This window comes from Malus domestica, chromosome 16 (assembly GCF_042453785.1).
Source record: "Malus domestica chromosome 16, GDT2T_hap1".
Classification (NCBI taxonomy): domain Eukaryota; kingdom Viridiplantae; phylum Streptophyta; class Magnoliopsida; order Rosales; family Rosaceae; genus Malus; species Malus domestica.
Window position 1 is genome coordinate 23,203,219 of NC_091676.1, and position 19,329 is coordinate 23,222,547.

The window sequence follows — 19,329 nt, forward strand, 5'->3', positions numbered from 1 at the left end:
TGCTTGACCAAAGTGTTGTAACATGATCGTGCACTAAGTTGATCTCCTCTGATGTAACCATTGCCATAAGGAGTTGGAAATTTCATCAACAACATATGTGTGGATACCATGGCCTTGAGATCATTGATGCATGTGCGTCCCAAGATGACATTGTATGTCGTTGGGCAATCAATCACCAGGAAGTTAGTGGTAATGGTAGCTGTGTAAAGGCTTGTACCAATAGTGAAAGGTAAGTGTATGCTCCCCAAAGGTTGCACGATATCACCGGAGAAGCTTATTAGAGGGGAAATCGAGCGATCGAGCAAGTGTTCAGCTACATTAAGTGCCCTGAAAGCTTCGGCAAACATGATATTGACCGAAGCCCCCGTGTCTACCAGGATTCATCGTACTTCAAAGTTGGCTATGTGAGCTTCCACGATCAGTGGGTCGTTGTGAGGGTAGATGATACCTCTTTCTTCCTCAGGGTAGAAACATATTGGATCCCAGTTAGGCTTTTGATGCTTGTGTCCCCTGATGTCTTCCACGTGAAACACTTGGTGGCCAGACCTTAAAGTTCGTTCACTATTTTTCATGGCCCTGTTGGAAGATTTAGATATGGGTGTGCCACCACTTATGGAATATATCACATTCACCCGGCGTTGGTTACGGTTACCCCTTGGAGGGTGAATGAGGAATTGATCAATTTTTCCTTCACGTGCCAAAGCTTCAATATGATCACGAAGGGTGATACATTTCTCGCCGTCATGGCCGTTATACTCGTGGTAGCAGCAAAACGTGCCCGTGTTCTTTGTGGACTTGTAATCCGGGTGCCTCAGCTTTGGCTTCGGTATTAGGTGTGATATGCTGGAGTAAATGGCCACGCATGTGGCGTTCAAAGGTGTGTATGCCTCATACCTTGGGGTAGGGGCTATCCTGACACGTGCTTGACCCACTGTGTTGACTGCCTGGGGTCGAGGATTATCGTGGTGATACCCTTGGTTATCGCAGTAGTGTCCCTTACTCCTTTTACTAAAATAAGACTGGTGATGATGGAAATCTTTCCTTTTACCCTGAGATTGATATGTCTGTTAACTTGGCAAAGTTTTAAGTAAGGCAGGGGGAGGCACCGCTGCCGTTTAGAAGGTCAAGGTCTTCTCATTTGGTTGGATTTGGCTTCCATTCCCTACTTACTGATAAGGGGTGGCTGTGGGGGGTTTCCCTTGATATGTCCTTGCCTCGGCGGAGGCATGGTTATAAGCCTATGCCATCACCTCAGAGTAAGTCTTCCAAGTGTTGGCATTTATCATGTACTTGAAGAAACAATCACGTAGGCCTGCCGTGAAGGCCTTAAGGGCGGTCTTGTCATCTACCTCAGTGCAGCGAGAATACTCATGGCTGAAGCGACCAGCATACTCTCATAGTGACTCGTCTGACTTTTGGCAAATAGTGTATAAGTCATCTGCAGAATACAAGTGATCGGTCTGGAAAATGTGTTGAGAAATAAACAGTTTCTTCAAATGAGTCTACCGTCTCAGGTGGAGGGGAAGAGAAGACATCGCTCTTCGTTAGTGTGCATCCGGTATGCCATGGTGGACTCAAAGAGGTTAAGGTGTTCAATTGGGTCCTCCTTTCCAGTATAGAGTTGCAAGCCAAGCTTCTGCTTTGTCTTTGCTTGGAGGGGGTGTCAAGGATCCTCCTTGTAAGAGGTCCAGGCCTAGGTTGGTTCCAATCAGGTATCTTAGCTTGTCGTTCGGCCTTTAACTGGTTTACTTCCTTAAGAAGTTGTAGGATAAGAATGTCCTGAGTGGAGTCATGTACCACTGGAGCTTTCTTTCGTAAATCTTCATCTCCTCTTGGAAGTAGGCAGGTTTGATCAAGAGTATGTGATTTTTCCCTGGACTTGCCGTACTGACTTTCAAGGTATGTCTGTCGAAACATCTTTGAGTCCCCTATACCTTCGTGTTTCTCTAGGACTTGTTGCCCCTTCCCCAACTTGGTAGCCGGCCTGGGACGTGGGAGGGGACCAAGTCTTTCAGAAGCCCTTGGGTAATTGATCTTCGAGCTTATGTGGAGGGGATTCTCTCGACGTTGCTTTAGGAAGTCTCGGCAGTCACGATAAACGGCTTTCGATCATTCCAACCTTTCTGCAATGAGGTGTCTTCCTCCACTTCTCCTGCTTCGTGTTGAAGCAGCTGGGTTGAGAAAAGTCTCATGTTGATCAATGTTTTGATGATTAGCTCGCTCTTCATCAGGGATACCTATGTCGAATGAAGGTGACCCTCCTCGTTGGGAGGCATCCAGATGATGGTTGATGTCCACAAGGGTAACGAGTTCGCGTGTTTGAGTACGCCTAGTTTCGTGGAGCATCTCAAAGAGCTTCTTATACTGCTCCTGGAGGACCCCATTCTTCATTGCTATCTTGTTATTTGGAGATTCTAGCTCATCGACTTTAGCTTGAAGAGCAACCCTATTTCCTTCATTCTTTCGTTGCTTCGCACTAGGTGCAAGATGGGTGTCATTCTGTGTGCTGTGGCTTTCTTCGCTCCCCATGTTGGAGAGGGATGCCTGGTCAAAAGAGAGTGTACGAATGGTGGAAACCAGCTTAACAAAGTTGAAGAGAGTGAGAATAAGTGTCGTTCCCACAGACAGCGCCAAATGTTGATGCACAAAATCAATGAGGACTTTGGTACAACAGAAAGTGTTAAGTTTGTGACATTCGCTAGATTGCTCCGGTCACTAATATGGATAAGTATGTAAATGGATAGAGATAGGGAAGCAAACACAAGATGTACGTGGTTCACCCAGATTGGCTACGTCCACGGAGTAGAGGAGTTCTCATTAATTGTAAAGGGTTTACACAAGTACATAGGTTCAAGCTCTCCTTTAGTGAGTACAAGTGAATGATTTAGTACAAATGACATTAGGGAATATTGTGAGAGAATGATCTCGATTTATAGAAGAGAGTTTCTAGTTTCATTCTGACATTGACACGTGTCGTGTTACGATTGGCTTCTGATGTTGATACATGTTGCGCTATGATTGGCTTTTGATGTCGACACGTGTCGCGCTGTGATTGGCCTCCTGGTTGTAGGGAAACTCTTATGGGTCCTTGACGGTATAACGTTGACCGGTGCTCAGTAGTTTCAGGATTGGTCAAGGATGGTACAAACAAAAAACAATAACATGTTAATGTTAAATTGCGGGAATAACATATTGGGATTGTGAAAATGAAACTGGTTTATGCACTTCTCTTTTCTCCATTTGCACTCTTTTATCTTGTTGTAGCTTGTAGAATCAACTAGTACTTTAAAAAACAACCTAGGCGCAAGATCCCCCTCTCCTCTTTTTCAAAATACTTCATATATGAAACCAATGAATACGATAAGGAAGAAGTAGCTTCAACTTTGAGAAGACATTTCGTGTAGGCCTAGTAACTGTGAACTAGCTATGTCATTCTTATGAATGTGTGTGTACCAACTCACAATCGGTGCTCGATTGGACGAGTAAAATAGATGTGGTGGTGGTGTTTAATGTCTCATCTCGGCCTTAGGTTCTAGATCCTTAAGACAATGTTTCTTAGTTTACTGCAAAGTTCAAGACCTCATGCACCATGTTCGGCTGCATCAATTGTATTCATGAGAATATAGGTGGGCTGAATCAATATTAGGCTATGAGAGTAAAGGTACTCAAAGGAGATGAGTGTTTTGATAATGAACAAGGTTCGGCCGTCTGAATGCAGAACTACAAAATGCACCTAAGAGTAACCAATCATATAATACTTCACTTCGTTGGGAGACTAATAAAGTGACCTTTTGGGCAAAAGAATTGAGAATTCTTCTTTTATCGAGATTTGGATAGATAACCAACCAACCTAGAAGCAGTATTGTTGACTTATCCAAAAATAAGGTGCTCATATGTTGCTTGATTCTACAACGTCAGTGTCGTTTACTTATCAAAACTAAAGGTGTTGCTGGTTGTCAACAAAATGTTGTTTACTTATCCAAATTGTAGATGTCTTGACATGAATGTTAGAATAGTTAGTGTTTTCTCATGGTATGATAAGGGTTTCCCGTAGAACGTGGGTTTTTGCATAGATCGTTTGAGTTGTTTGTTAGGTTGAAGGGTGTTTTTCATGTTGTTGGGTTCTTGCACCCACAGGCTTAAAAGATCATTATTGGGCCAAGAATTGTGACTTTTTAACTCAAGTTGGCCCATTCTCGACCCAAGTGTTATTTTAAATCCAAACAAATCATAAAATCAAGTATCAACAAATTGGATAGAAACAATGATAGGCGTGCAAAACGAAAAGAGAGAAGTATGGAACTCATTAACCTAGTTATTATAAATATGCATGATTACTGATTATAGTCAATATTGGCCTTTTTTTTCATTTAGAGAAACAGCAAACGTTGTTGGGCTTTAAGGTTATTGAAGTTGTTGATGCACAAAACCGGAGGTCTTGAAACAACGTAAATCTGGCCGTGAATCTGCAAGAAATGTAAATAACACAAGATGTATCGTGGTTCACCCTAATGTTTGGGCTACGTCCACATTGATTATTGTATTTCTTTGAGAAATGAGGGGAGTGAGAGAGAGAGCTTCTGAGGGTGAGAGAGCTCTTCCCATAGCCTAAGAAAATGGCCTCCCCCATTGTAAGGGTGAGGAGTCCCTTTTATAGAATAAGGGCTCCTCACTTATTACATATTTGCTCATTCCTTTATTACATAATTACATTTGAGTACCCCGAGTATTTATACGAGGTCTAAATACGGAGGCCCTAAGTAGGGTACAAACAATAGTCCCCCAAGTCTTCAATCAAGAGAGTCTTTTGGCTGGAGACTTGAACTTCAGTCTATGTATGGGCCGAAGTAACTAGATGTCGTCTAGAACTGATACTTGATATGCGGCGGTGCTTAATCTGAAATGATGCTCAACTAGAAGTAGCACATATTGCGAGGTTGCTCGCCTTATGGCTGATGTTGCCTTGGTTGGCTCAGCTTGTGGCGTTGAAGGTGAGGGAGTCTCTTTTATAGAATAAGGGCTCGCTCCTCATTACAAAAATGATGGGTTAGAGTTGGTGCTCGCGACGAGGCGGTTGCTCAGCTGGCGGCGATGCTCTCTAATGAAGGTGAGGGAGTCCCTTTTATAAAATAAGGGCTCACTCCTTAATACATAATGATGGGCTAGGAGTGATGCTCGCGGCGAGGCGGTTGCTCAGCTGGCGGCGATGCTCTCTCATGAAGGTGAGGGAGTCCCTTTTATAAAATAAGGGCTCATTCCTCAATACATAAGTGATGGGCTAAGTCCCCCAAGTATTTTGTATTTTTCATGAGGCCCAGTTGAGGCCCAATATATGATACATAATGTAGTCCCCCAAGTCTTCGGTCAATAGAGTTTGTTGGTTGGAGACTTCAAATTGAATCCATGTATGGGTCGAAGTGGCGATTGTTCGGAGGTGGTATTTGTATACCCTGCACTGAAGCTTTGTAGGTGAAGCTTTGCAAGTGAAGCTTTGAAGCTAAAGCTCTGTAAATGAAGCTTTCGAAGCTGGAGCTTTGTAAATGAAGCTTTTGAGGGTAGAGCTCTGTAATTGAAGCTTTTTGAAGCTAAAGCTCTGTAAATAAAGCTTTTGAAGCTAGAGCTCTGTAAATGAAGCTTTTGAAGCTAGAGCTCTGTAAATGAAGCTTTTGAAGCTAGAGCTCTGTAAATGAAGCTTTTTGAAGCTAGAGCGCTGTGAATGAAGTTTTCGAAGTTGATTGACATGAGTGATGCTCATGAATGTTTATGTTGATTGACATGAGTGATGTTCATAGATGTTGACATGAGTGATGCTTATGAATGTTTATGTATGATTGATATGAGTGATGCTCATGAATGTTTATGTATGATTGACATGAGTAATGCTCATTTATAATTTGAAGTATTGTGCGTACTTTTGATCACCTGGTTGGTGGTAATAGCGGCAGGTTGCCGAATAATTTTGGAGTACTGAGTGTATTTTTGATCACCTGGTTGGTGATAATAGCGGTGGGGTGCCGAATAATTTTTTGTAGTACTGGGCATACTTTTGGTCACTTGGTTGGTGATAATAGCGGCAGGGTGCCGAATAATTTTTTGTAGTGCTGGACGTACTTTTGGTCACCCGGTTGGTGTTATTTTGGGCTTATGGGCCTTTGCCCTCCACACAACATTCTAGCCCATTTATTTTGGGCTTTGCCCTTTTTTTTATTTTTTTATTTTTTATCATTACCCTCTGATGGGGTTTATACAGATGTCTTCGAAAGCTAAGAAAAATAAATCACAGCATACAAAAACAAGAAAAGTAAATCACATCATTTTGGTGGGGTGTTTATTCCTTGCTTTTGCTTTCTGCTTTTCTTGATTTCCCCGCTCCTTCTCTGTCCACCCATGTTGCTTTGTAAGGTATCTTTTGCTTGCAAACCCACTTGCTTTTCTTGGACAGCCTGGTCGTGCCCATCCATTCTTATTCCTCTTTTTTCTGCTGCATTGCTGGCAAAACCTTTGGTGGAGGCCAGAGACAGACGCAAACCTTATGCTTTCTATGATACTGCTTTTCTTTTCACTTTCTGCTTTGCTATTTTCTTTTTATCTTTATTCCACTTTTGCTTTGCTCTTGTCTTTTTATCTTTATCCCACTTTTGCTTTCTCAAAAAATGATTTGCTACCACCCTATAAAGAAGATGTAGGGAATAGGTCGCGACTAAGCACTTCTGGATGGTACTGCAACCCATAGAACCTTTTGGCCAGGCTCTCAATTGCAGCCACCGATCCCTGCTGGCTCCGCGCCACGACCTCAACACGAAACTGTTTGCCAAGCTCCAGGGCATGTAAAAGCAACATTTCAACTGCTGGACGCAGGTGCGACAACCTCGCACTTGTTAACGATATTAGTGCAGAGCAGCAAGTCCTGCCGGTTACTGGTGGCCTCATACGACCTCAAGCACGTACAAGCCGTACCAAGGAGACCCGTATACACTGTCGGATCCAAAACCATACCCGTAGGCGTACCCGAACCATGTCCTCCTTCCCATGTAGCTTGCACCACCTGATCCTTGAGAGCCACTGAGATGACGACGCATTAAGTTTCGCAAAGCTGTAATAGGCCATGGCTTCGAGCAAAGACGATCGAAATTACTTTTGAGAGGTCGACTAGTTTAGGTGGCACGAATAAGCAGCTTGCGATGGATTGCGGTAAGTGTGGATTTCCCAGCTTCAAACAATTCAGACTTCAAATTTCTAGCTTGGTCATATCCAGGCGCGAACAGCAGCACCACTGTAGCCATGAATCTGAAGAGAAGTAGCGACGCCACAACCGCAGTGACTGGCCGTTTTGTCATCGTGTGAGTGAGTCGAGTTGAAAACGAACTCGGTTGCGAGAGGGAGAGTACTGAGTCGACGAACGAGTTACTGAGCAAGCTTAGAAGCTGGGGAAGACGACAGAGCTAGATATGCTACACGGTAGGCTTTTCGTGTAGGCTCAAAACAGGCAAAACGACGACGATTTGATGTTTGGAGCCCTAGAGTGGCCAGAGAGCTAGGTGTTTTCACAAAAAAGGAAACCGAGACTTTTCCTCTCCGAATTGTCGAGGAAAACGTTGCATCTCAGTGCCGAATCGCTGCGGCGAGCGAGATACAATTGCGTGTGTGGGAAAATATGGATCTTCCGGGAAAGTTTTGTGCAGCGAAATTATTGGAGCAAGAGAGAGAGAGATTTGGTTTCTTGGGTTTTTTTTCTGGGAAAGCTTTGGGTTGTTGGATTTTTGCAGATTCACAGTGGAGGTGAAAAAATGAAAGAGAACCGACATAGGTTTTCGTGTCAATTCCCACTAACGGTGCCAAATGTTGATGCACAAAACTAGAGGTCTTGGAACAACGTAAATCCGGCCTTGAATCTGCAAGAAATGTAAATAACACAAGATGTATCGTGGTTCACCCCAATGTTTGGGCTACGTCCACACTGATTATTGTATTTCTTTGAGAAATGAGGGGAGTGAGGGAGATAGCTTCTGAGGGTGAGAGAGCTCTTCCCATGGCCTAAGAAAATGGCCTCCCCCATTGTAAGGGTGAGGAGTCCCTTTTATAGAATAAGGGCTCCTCACTTATTACATATTTGCCCCTTCCTTTATTACATAATTACATTTGAGTCCCCCGAGTATTTATACGAGGTCTAAATACGGAGGCCCTAAGTATGGTACAAACAAAAGTAATAAATTATAGGTCCCCATGTATAATGTATGCTTTCTGAGACAAACTACATAGTCATTGTCAAGGATTGTATTTTGAGATTGGGCGGTAGAGCTGGACCCTCAAATCAAATAGAATGCATAATTTTAAAATTTCTAAAAATATATGAGATAATATCTCATCCCTTTGCACAATGCCATTTGGAGCAAATGTTACTACATCTTCACTTAAACCTAGAATACGAGGACGAGGATTCGAACTTGTCCGAAAAGCAAGTGCATTGTCATACTGTTTGGGCCCAAAATCTGAGCTTAGAGTCATTCGTTAAGGAGCTTAAAGCTAAGGATGCTTAGATTTAGGGGATGTATCTGGTTCGTTAAAGAGCTTGATTCAAAGTCCTATAAGGGTTAGGATTGGACGAAACCTAATCAGATTGGGTTGAGGAGTTCTAATCTAAGTAAATTTCTAGTTCGGCCATAAGGGGGTTTACTGCTATAAATAGAGAGCGGAGTGCATCATTCAAGGCTTCTTCAAATCAACATACAAATTGCCCTACGCAAAACTTCTCAACAACCCTAAGATTTTTTCCTCTCCCTCTTTCTTCTCGCCAACACATCTTTAGTTTGGATAGACAGCACTGTGAAGGCAACCGGCGACATCTTCAGTTTGGATAGACAACATTGGAGCCATAGAAACAGCCGACCGAGGAGTACCTTCAGTTTGGATAGACAACACTGCTTCAAGGCCGACTGGTTATTTATCCAAGTCTCGGTCAACAAGGATTTTTTAGTCCTTGTTGGTTAAGGTCATCTCATCAACCTTCTTGGCGAAGTGAGGTGTTACCAGGTTACTACATTTGGCACATTGAAAGCCAAATTTGAAATTGAACTTTACAGAACTAGCAGCCTTGTCTTCAAACTCTAGAACCTGAAGGCCGAGACGTGTTCCTTCCTCGGCTGCAATCGCAAGATCAAGAAGTCGGCAACGCGCCCAATGCCACATCAACATATTTTACTCCCCGGTCTCGGCCGATGAGTTGGCACGCCTCGCACACAACTGAATGACATAGTTAGCTTATTAATTACTCGGCTTGTGCGGCACGTATGCTTGGTAGTTTTTAAGGTCAACACATACTCTAGCCAACTGGCTTAGCCGAAGTCTTGCTTCACATATATCTCATAAGACCATCTCCAACTCCTGGGGATAAAGCTTAAAAATTTAAACCAGAAAATTTTAAATCATAACCCAAATGTTTTTCTCCTCCAACCTATATGGCTTAAAATTTTAGTCCGAGATTATTAAATAATGATATTAGCCTAATTTTTTTTCCTTGTAACATTTTTAGAAATAAAATTTATATAGACTATCCTAATTTATTTTTATGAACATTTTAACATAAAAATATTTAACCTAATTTTTTGTGAATATTTGAACTAATACATAGGTATTTATAGAGTTTTTGGTGAAATTTGATTTAATTATTATTTTTAAATTATTTTAGTCATTAAATTTAATTTTGGACTGTTTAGATTTTTTATTTTACCGTTAGATTTGTTTATATTTGATCTCAGCCGTTCGATGTAATGTAATTAAAATTAAAAAAAAAGTTTAAACTGATCCGTTGGATTAACCAACGGCCAGTTCATCTCCACCACCCATCCAAGAAAAGAGCCGTTGAAATAGTTTAATCACATTCAAGGGCAACGGGGGAGCATCATAGTGGCCGACAAAGATGAGACCCACGTGAAACTTTGCCGCTGGTGGAAGCGTGCAGCGCGTGCTGCGCTGGGTTCTTTTGCAGCGCGTGCTGCGCTGGGTTCTTTTGCAGCGCGTGTACGCGCAGGGAAGGCCCAATAGTGCTATCCTGACTTAAATTTTGGGAGAATTTGGCCTAAAATGTTATTTTCTTCTTAAAATTTATTTTTAAGCCAATGATTGAAGATGGTTTGGAGGGTTTTAAAACTTAAATTTTAAGCTTTATCACTAGGGTTGGAGATGGTCGAGAAACTTATACTTGCCTTTGAGATACTACACATTGTTATGTGTTATATTTTTTTTTGTTATAAATCAATCATACATTATCATGTGTTTTAATTTTTTTCACATGTCAGTGCGTCGTTGGTTTTGAGAACATCGCCACATTGACATCCAAAAGTGTAGTCGTAGGCAAGTTCTTCTAACTCCGAAGAACCCAACTTTTCATTTATCTAGGTTATTTTGGAGAGAAAGACTGGTCACCTCACGAAGTTGAACATAAATATAGCCACCTTGTAAAGCCTACAATTGAATATGCCTTTACAGCAATTATAATTAAAAGGTGTAGAATCCCTTTCTGAAAGTCTAACAAGATTCCCTCTAATACAATGTTAAACAGATAACATGGCTACAAGTCTCAAATTTAAGACACTAAAATGGCTTTTCATGGTGGGAACTTGCTTTAGTATAGTAATCAGCACTCAGCAGCAGCAGCACGAACTGCACACATATATGCACCTAGCTAGGCAGTTTATTGAATTGCATCAACTTCGTAGAGGCGTTTATTCGCGTATGAGTTAATTGTTAATTCATGAAATATGCTGGTTTTTTCTAAACATTCTATGATAGTCAGCGTCGTCGACACAAGAACAACACCATAAAACAAAATGATCACATACATAAACCTTCAGCCATGCGCAGTAGTTCGCAAAATTATTAAGTCTCTGGAGACCATTTTAATTTGCAGTTTGATTTGCTTTTCAAGTTTCCAAATCCTCTGCTCCTAAATTCAATCGCATACAAAATCGAGCAAACCGAAAACTAACATGTTTTCTAGTCTTTAATTAAGCATAACCAAAAACACTAGTTTCGAAATTCGACTAGCTTTACTTACCATTGGACTGCCCTTTATACGCACGCTTCAACGCTTATCTCCATCTCTTGCTTTTTCCTCAGTATATCCGATAGCTTCTGGTGCCTGTTTGAACGCAACTTTTTGGGGAAAGTTGGGCTACTTGCAGGGAAATCACCAGTCTCCATCTCTTGCTTTTTCCTCAGCACATTCGATAGCTTCCTGTGCCTGTTTGAACGCAACTTTTTCGAGAAAGTGTGGCTACTTGCAGGGCAGCATTGCGTGACAAGCTTTTTGGATATCTCATACCTATGCCAACAAGCATTACACAGAGTTTCCAATCCAAGGGGACCTGACCTCCATTTCGGGTTGGCTTCAGTCTCGCATTGCTGGCACTTCCTCACTCTTATCTCGGCTTCACCACCAATCCCCGTCTCAATATTTTGTATCTTCTTCTTCTTCCTTGGTGGTTTCGGCTGCAACTTGCTCGCGAAACTTGTTAAACTTGCAGGGCGGTATTCATGGAAAAGCCTTCCGGACTTGTACCTCAACCCACAGTTGTCACACAGGGTGTTCGTTCCAAGGGGACCTGCGCGCCATCGCAGGGAGTTTCCAGTCCCGCATGCTGGCATTTTCTCCCATTGATCTCGACCTTGTACCTTATATGACAATTGTTACAGAGTGTATTCTTTCCGAGGGGACCTTCTCCCCAATTCTGCCACGGCTTGGTTTTTCCTACCCCACAACGCTGGCATTTCCTCCCAATAATGTCGGACTTGTACCTAACATAACAAGCATCACACAAGGCTTTCTTTCCCTTGGGACAGTCTTCCCGCCATTGCGGGGTACTCTTTTTAGTCTCGCAATCCTGGCATTTTCTCCGAAGAATCTCAGACCTGTGCTTAAGCTTGATCGCACAAGCATTACAAAGAGTATCCCTTCCAACCCGCCGCCATTGCGGGGTGTTCAGAGTCCCGCAATGCTGGCATTTTCCCCCAATCATCACGGACTTGTACCAACACCAACAAGCATTACACAGGGTTTTCGGTCCAAGGGGACCAGCCTGCCACCGCGAGGTCTTTCGAGTCCCACAATGGTGACATTGTCTCCCAACCGTCTTCGCCATCATTGGTGTTTCCGCTTTAGTCATGTCATCCTTGCCGGAGTTATCAGATTGGTTCGTAGAAAGCTGCTCCCCTTCCCACGGAATTCCTGCGAAGCTGAGGTCAATGCCGAAGAATGTCTCGACAGGAGGGAAAGCGTCTTTGTTCGACAACCATTCTAGCACTTCCTCTGAACACTCCTCCTACAGAGAACAAAAGAACCAAAACAAAAATCAAAGAAAAGAAAAAGAGTGAATCGACTCGGTGACTCGAAGAGGTTTCGGGTTGACTCAGTTAATAGGGGAAAGACCGCAATGTCCTTGCCCTGGAGAAATTTTTAGTTGTCTCTCCTTGCCTTGGGGGCCAAGGATAACACAGACACCACTCGTTTCGCCACGTGTGAAGCCACGTTGGACAAGATTGGATAATGCTGTCTTCTAACTTTGCCTTGGGGACCAAGGACAACACAGAAATTCGCAACAGACGCCAAGTCTCGTCGGAGTCGACTCGGTCCTCTGCACCCCAACAACCGTATGAAACGAGAAATGGTGGGTTTTCAATAAAACTTACAAAGGGTTTTTAGGCTGTTTTCTAGAGTAAGAATCAATGGTTTTAGGCTGTTTTCTCTTTTGGACTCATTGTGACTCGGTACCACAAGTTACTACTTCCCAGAAAAAAATCAAAAGCTATAAAAAAAAAAATAATGTTAAAGAGACTAAATTTGTAAAATAAATTAGCAAATCAAATGAGATGTCACAAATAGAAACTGAACACGTTTATCAACGATTAAGTAAGAATCTAATCATCAATTTTCATGTCATTTAATTTGTAAAATTTAATTTACAAAATTAGTCTCCCTAGCATTATTTTAAAAAAATTATGAAGAAAAAGAGAGTGATGAGGGGTAGACTGTCAAGTGTTGAGAAGCAAAATGAAAATGGGAAAATCATTTACTTATGTAAAAGTTAAAAAACAATGCTTGTATTTCCTTTATGGGGAATCTATGTTTTCTCCGGTTACTATTAACGCATTTGTACCATCCAAACATCATAATTGGAACCGTTTATTTTCTTTAACACCATTCAAAGATCATATGTGCAAAAATAAATCATTTAATTTGAAATTCGAATCATCCATACGCGTTAAATCAATTGAGCCTTTTAGTAACAAGTAGGATCCTCATGATAAACCATCCATTTGTTTTATGCATATAAATGACTAAGCGATATACAAATTGAATGATATTTGCATATACAATCTTTAGTAGTGAAAGCAAGGAGGTGTATAAGACTTGGAGGCTTTAATCAATGGGTCCAAAACCATGGTATTATTTATGGGAACTTTAACGAAAAACACCCGGTACTGTTCACTTTAACGAAAAACCACATTTTTACACTAAAAAGTCAATCCTGTTACTATTCATTTTACCCTTTATTTTGTCCTTATCATTAAAACTCAAAGTTTTCAAACCATTTTCATTAGTTTTCCTATTATTTATTTGGGTTTAATTGGCAATCAATTCGCATGGTTCCAGAAGAATTGTCATGGGAGAATTATTAAAAGGACTGGATCAAGCTATTGGGAATTAAACTGCGAGGGCTCTTTTCTCGTAGGGCTTTGTTCAACATCTCCTTCGAACGGTCTCTGATCATTGTGCCCCATCAGTCTTTGCACAATACTATTTATAAGGTGGTTACCAAAATTTTGGTTGACCGGTTGAGGCCCATCTAAACCAAGATTAAGGGAGACATATCACAGATAATATAGTTATGGCTCAGGAAGTCCTTCGCACTTTTCAAAAAGCGAAAGGTAACACAGGTTTCTTTGCTTGGAAAATTGTTCTAGCAAAAGCCTATGATAAGCTTCGATGGAGTTTTATTAGGAATACTCTTCAAGAAATTGGTGTGCAAGGTAAAGTTTAAGAGCTAATTATGAATTTTGTAACTGATGTGATTTTCAAATCATTTTAAATTGCGAGAACACAAAAAGCTTCTGCCCACGAAGAGGTGTTCGACAAGGTGATCATCTTTCTCCTTATCTATTTGTTTTTATTTTTTGTATTGGAAAATTATCTCACCTGTTTAATGAAGTTATTAATGATGGAAAATGGAAAGTTGTTGAAGTTGTAAGACAAGGACCTGCTGTATCTCATATTATGTTTGCAAATGTCATTATTTTATTTTGTGAAGCCTCCAGAAAGCTAACTCAAATTGTTAAAGGTTGTCTTGATAAATTTTGCTTGGCTTCTAAACCGCAAATAAGCTATGAAAAATCGAGAATGTATTGCTCTCCTAATAATAATTGTAGAATGGCTATTGATCTTGGTCACATTTGTGGTTCTTCTCTAACTAATGATTTGGAAAAGTATTTGAGAGTTTTGCTATTTCACTCTCGTATCACTAAAAACACCTACAAAGACCTCGTAGAAAAGGCGCAAGCTCAATTTTCTGCTTGGAAGGTGAATTCGTTATCTCTTACTGGTCGGGCCACTCTTGTTCAATATGTCACCTCCACTATCCTAGTACATGTTATGTAGACAGTAAGTTACCCGTTATCATTTGTGATCAACTTGACAGGTTGAATAAGAATTTTTGTATGGGGCTCCACTCAATCCAAAAATGAAGTTAACTTGGTTAAATGGAGCCAAGTTTGCCTCCGAAAGTCTCTTGGTGGGCTTGGCTTGAAAAATATAAGGGTTATGAATTTAGCGGCTCTTCTTGCTAAGAACTCTTGGAGATTGATGCAGCAGGGGGTAATGGTATTTGGGCAAACAATTTCAGCAGACTATATTAAAGGTGATATGGATCAGGTACTTAATGATAAAATTACTTTAGGCTCTTCATGCACTTGGAAAGATGTTCCTGAATGGACTAAACTTTTGCACGAGGGGCTACTATGAGCAATTGGAAATGGTAATACGGTAAAATTTTGGACTACAAATTGGCTATATGTGGTATTTTGTTTCATCATGCTAGCTGCCGGCTGATATGCTTAAGAGCAAGTCCACCGGAACACCATTAGGCCGGCACCCAGTCAAAAAAAGGGGCCGGGACTCAGTAAATTCACTCCAGCCCGTTCAATTGCTTGGCACCCAGCCCAAGCTGGTCTCCAGACCAGCCTAGAATTGACAGAGCCAGGGACCGGGCTATTAGCGTGCATTTTTTGGGAATGGCGCCGGCGAAATCAAGCTGGTGACTTGTTGCCCGACGCCCTCCTCTTCGCCTTCCTCCTCCTCCTCACCTACTAAATCTTCATCGGGACCGTTGACATCCGATCCTACTTCCTCCCGCTCCTCCCCTCATCGCCACCTCCGGTTGTCCGGTCCCTCTGCGCCACCACCTCCCCGCCTCTCAAGGTCTACATGTACGATCCCACGCCGCTTCAACGTTAGAATTATGAACCGCCGGAGTGAGCTGGAAAAGAGAGAGAGAGAGAGAGAGAGAGAAGGACGACAGATCGAGAGGGATGTGAGAAACCAGAGAGAGAGAAGTGTGATAGATTGAGAGAGAAGAGGTCCTGACTTCTTCTTTTTTTATATATAAATTATTATTTTTATTATTTTATAAAAAAAAATAGTAATATTTTAATAAAATTGACCAGGCTATTTTTTGTTAGGGGTGGAGATGCTTTGGCCTATTACTGTTCACTGGGGTCTATTACTGTTCACTTAAGTGGATAAATGCGCTGGGTGCTGGCGCAAAGTCTTTAGGGGTGGACTTGCTCTAAGGCTACTATAGTTGATTATTATTACAATAATTATTGAGATATTGATAAAATGGTACTTGTTTTACCAAAGGAGATCGTTGAACAAATAATTAGCATTACAGTTGGTTTTGATGCTTTGGTTGATTAGTGTATCTGGAGTGGAACTAGGGATGGTAATTTTTCTGTTAAATCTGCTTTATATGTTCGCCAATAGTTTTAGTGATTTTCCTAATTGGCAGTGGAATCTCATTTGAAAACTTCAAATTCCTTCAAAAGTTCAAAGTTTCTTGTGGCTGCTCTCTTTTGATAAGCTCCTAACTAACGATCAAAGGCTAAAAAAGGGGTATGACTGATAACCCTGAGTTTCAAAGATGTACTTGTGGCTTTGAATCATTGGCTCATATTTTTAAAGATTTTCCTAAGGCAATAGAAGTTTGCCAGTGGTTGAGAATGTATAATCAACGCTTAGACCACATTGATTTTCATGATTGGCTTCATTTTAATCTCACCATTATTGGGAGATTTAGAGTGGTCGTTTATTTTTTATTTTTATTTTTTCAGTTGCTAGTTGGTTTATTTGGTATTGACGAAATAAATTTATATTTTAGCAGGACTTTACAATGACTGATGAGCCTAAAGTCACTATTTGTACTTATCTTCGTGAATAGTTGAAGGCTAATACTCATAAGATTGATAAACCTTATAAGATTGAATCTTTGCTCCATTGGGAAGCTCCTCCTTCAGAGTGGTTTAAGATTAATGTTGATGGTTGCAAGAAGGAAAATATAAATCGATTAGAGCAGGTGGTGTTTTAAGGGATTCTAATGCTAAATTGATTTCTGGATTTTGTGCAAATCTAGGCACAGGAGAGATTCTCATTGTTTCAGTCTTTATTTGCGCTTACAACTGAGATTCATATTACATATTGATAAATGACTGGTGGAATCACTCTCTACACTCACAATCCATTTAGTGTTTCAAGCTGGCAATAATCATGCTTTGGGTCCCATTGTTTTGGCTTGTTGAGAGTTGCTTTCAAGATTTTGGCAATGAGATATTCGGCATGTCTACAGAGAAAAGAATTTTGTGACGGATAGTTTTACAAATTATAGTCTTAGTTTAGATTTAGCAATTTATACTTTGATAATCCTCCTTCTTGTTCAATTAGTTTTGTTTGTGAGAATCGACATGGATTGTCCCAATCTAGATTCATTAAGATTAACTTTGTTTGGGCTTTGTTTTTAGCATCATTTTCCAACAAAAGAAAAAACTAATAACAAGGACAAAAATAGTAGATGATATTTTTGGTGTAGATGGATAAATTTCATACTAGGGTTTTCATTTAGAAGCCGTTTAATAATCATTTTGTTTTCAGTTTTCACTTCTTTTTTTTTAAACTGAAATCTTGTTTGGTAACTATTTTAAGTTTTCATTTACTTCCTTGAGTTTTCAAAATTTGACTTTGACTTTGAGTTTTAGTTTTCATTTTTTTTAACTGAAAACATAATGTAATTACCAAACAAGGTTTAGTTTTTAAAAAAAGTGAAAACTAAAAACTAGAAACAAAAAACCAAATGATTATCAAGCGGCCCCTTAAATAATGAAATAGTTGGAGGGTTTGGCTCCTTCAATGTGTACAAAAGTTTTTTTTTTTTTTTTTTTTTTTTTTGTAATTTCAGTGAATTACTTTTGTATGTAACAAATTATGATTTGCAAATAAATAAAGGATGCAAGAAAAAGAAATTTGTTTTTTTGGAGTGGTAGTAGCAACTCCCTTTTGTTTTCTAACATGTAAGTTGTTCGTTTGAGTCATCTGGTAGAAGGATAGAAATGTCATTAAAGCAATTTAAAATCATGGGCTTCATTAGGTCTACTCGGGGTGTCAATAAAAACCATTGGTGGAGATTAATCGTCCCTTTCAGCCATTAAACCTAATTTGATACAAGAAAATTACATAGTTTATGAAGATTTAATATTGTTTCCATCTAATAGTTAAATGAGATTTGACTAGAGTAATGCGCTCAAACCCTGTGACTCAAGTTTGAATTCCTTCGATTATAGTTTAGAATACCGCATAAAACATACAAACTAACAAGTCAAGATCAGTCCAACGACAAGAGAATTCGAAAATTTTAATACAGTCGAAAGTGGTTTTCGCATTCACCTTGTGTACTCTCCAGCTGGTTTGTATCCATCGCTTATGCTTTGATTTACTCAATCTCAAGGCGAAGGAAAAACGAGGAAGGAAAGAAAATGAGTGCGCAACAAGAAAGAGGAGAGAAAATCACTCCGCTTTTAACAACACAGCATATAAGTAGACACTTCAGATTATCCAAAACCTGGAACCTAAAACTGTGTAGGTAAAACCACATTACAGGACCTTCACTGGTTGAAGTTTAGCCGAGTAAAAACACAATGCATAACGAGAAGCTTATCTCAAAAGAACAAAACCACGACAAAAAAAAAATACAAAGAAAAAGAAACCTATCAAAACCTCTTTGACAAAAACTAATAACACTATCTTTGTTTACTAGTCTATAGCTCAACCAAACACACTAATCCCAAAATTTGCTTAGCTTTGGTCAGTATATCAAAAGAAACACAGCGCTAACCCTTACAAAGAAACAACACGAAAATGCGTACTCACTGTTACCTTGCTGAGCCTATTCAAATGCAACTCCCTCGAGAAAGTTGGGCTACTTGCAGGGCAGTATTCTGGGACAAGCTTCCCAGACTTTCGGTACCTAATCTCACAAGCATTACGCAAGGTTTTATTTCCATGGGGACCTGGTCGCCATTGAGAGGTCTTTTCGGTCCCACAATGCTGGCATTTTCTCCCGATCATCTTGGACTTATACCTAACATAGCAACATCACACAAGGTTTTCTTTCCAGGGGAACTTGCCAGCCATTGCAGGGTCTCTTTGGTTCTGCAGAGTTGGCATTTTCTGTCAATCATCTCGGACTTGATAAATTTTGTTTGGCTTCTGAACTGCAAATGTGCTATGAAAAATCGAGAATCTATTGCTTTCCTAATAATAATCGTGGAATGGCTACTGATCTTAGTCACATTTGTGGTTCTCCTCGAACTCATGACTTTGGGGAAGTATTTGGGAGTTCCGCTCATTCATGCTCATATTACTAAAAACTCCAACAAAGACCTCGTAGAGAAGGTGCAAGCTCGACTTTCTGCTTGGAAAGTGAATTCGTTATCTCTTGCTGGTCGGGCCACTCTTGTTCAATCTTTCACCTCTGCTATCCCAGTATGCAGACAGTGAAATTAGCAGTTATCATTTGTGATCAGTTTGACAGATTGAATAAGAATTTTGTGTGGGGCCCACTCAATCCAAAAATAAAGTTAACTTGGTTAAATGGAGCCAGGTTGCCTCCCGAAGTCTCTTGGTGGGCTTGGCTTGAAAAATATGAGGGTTATGAATTTGGCTCTTCTTGCTAAGAACTATTAGAGATTGACGCAGGGTGGTCATTGGGCAAAAAATTTCCACGGCAACCA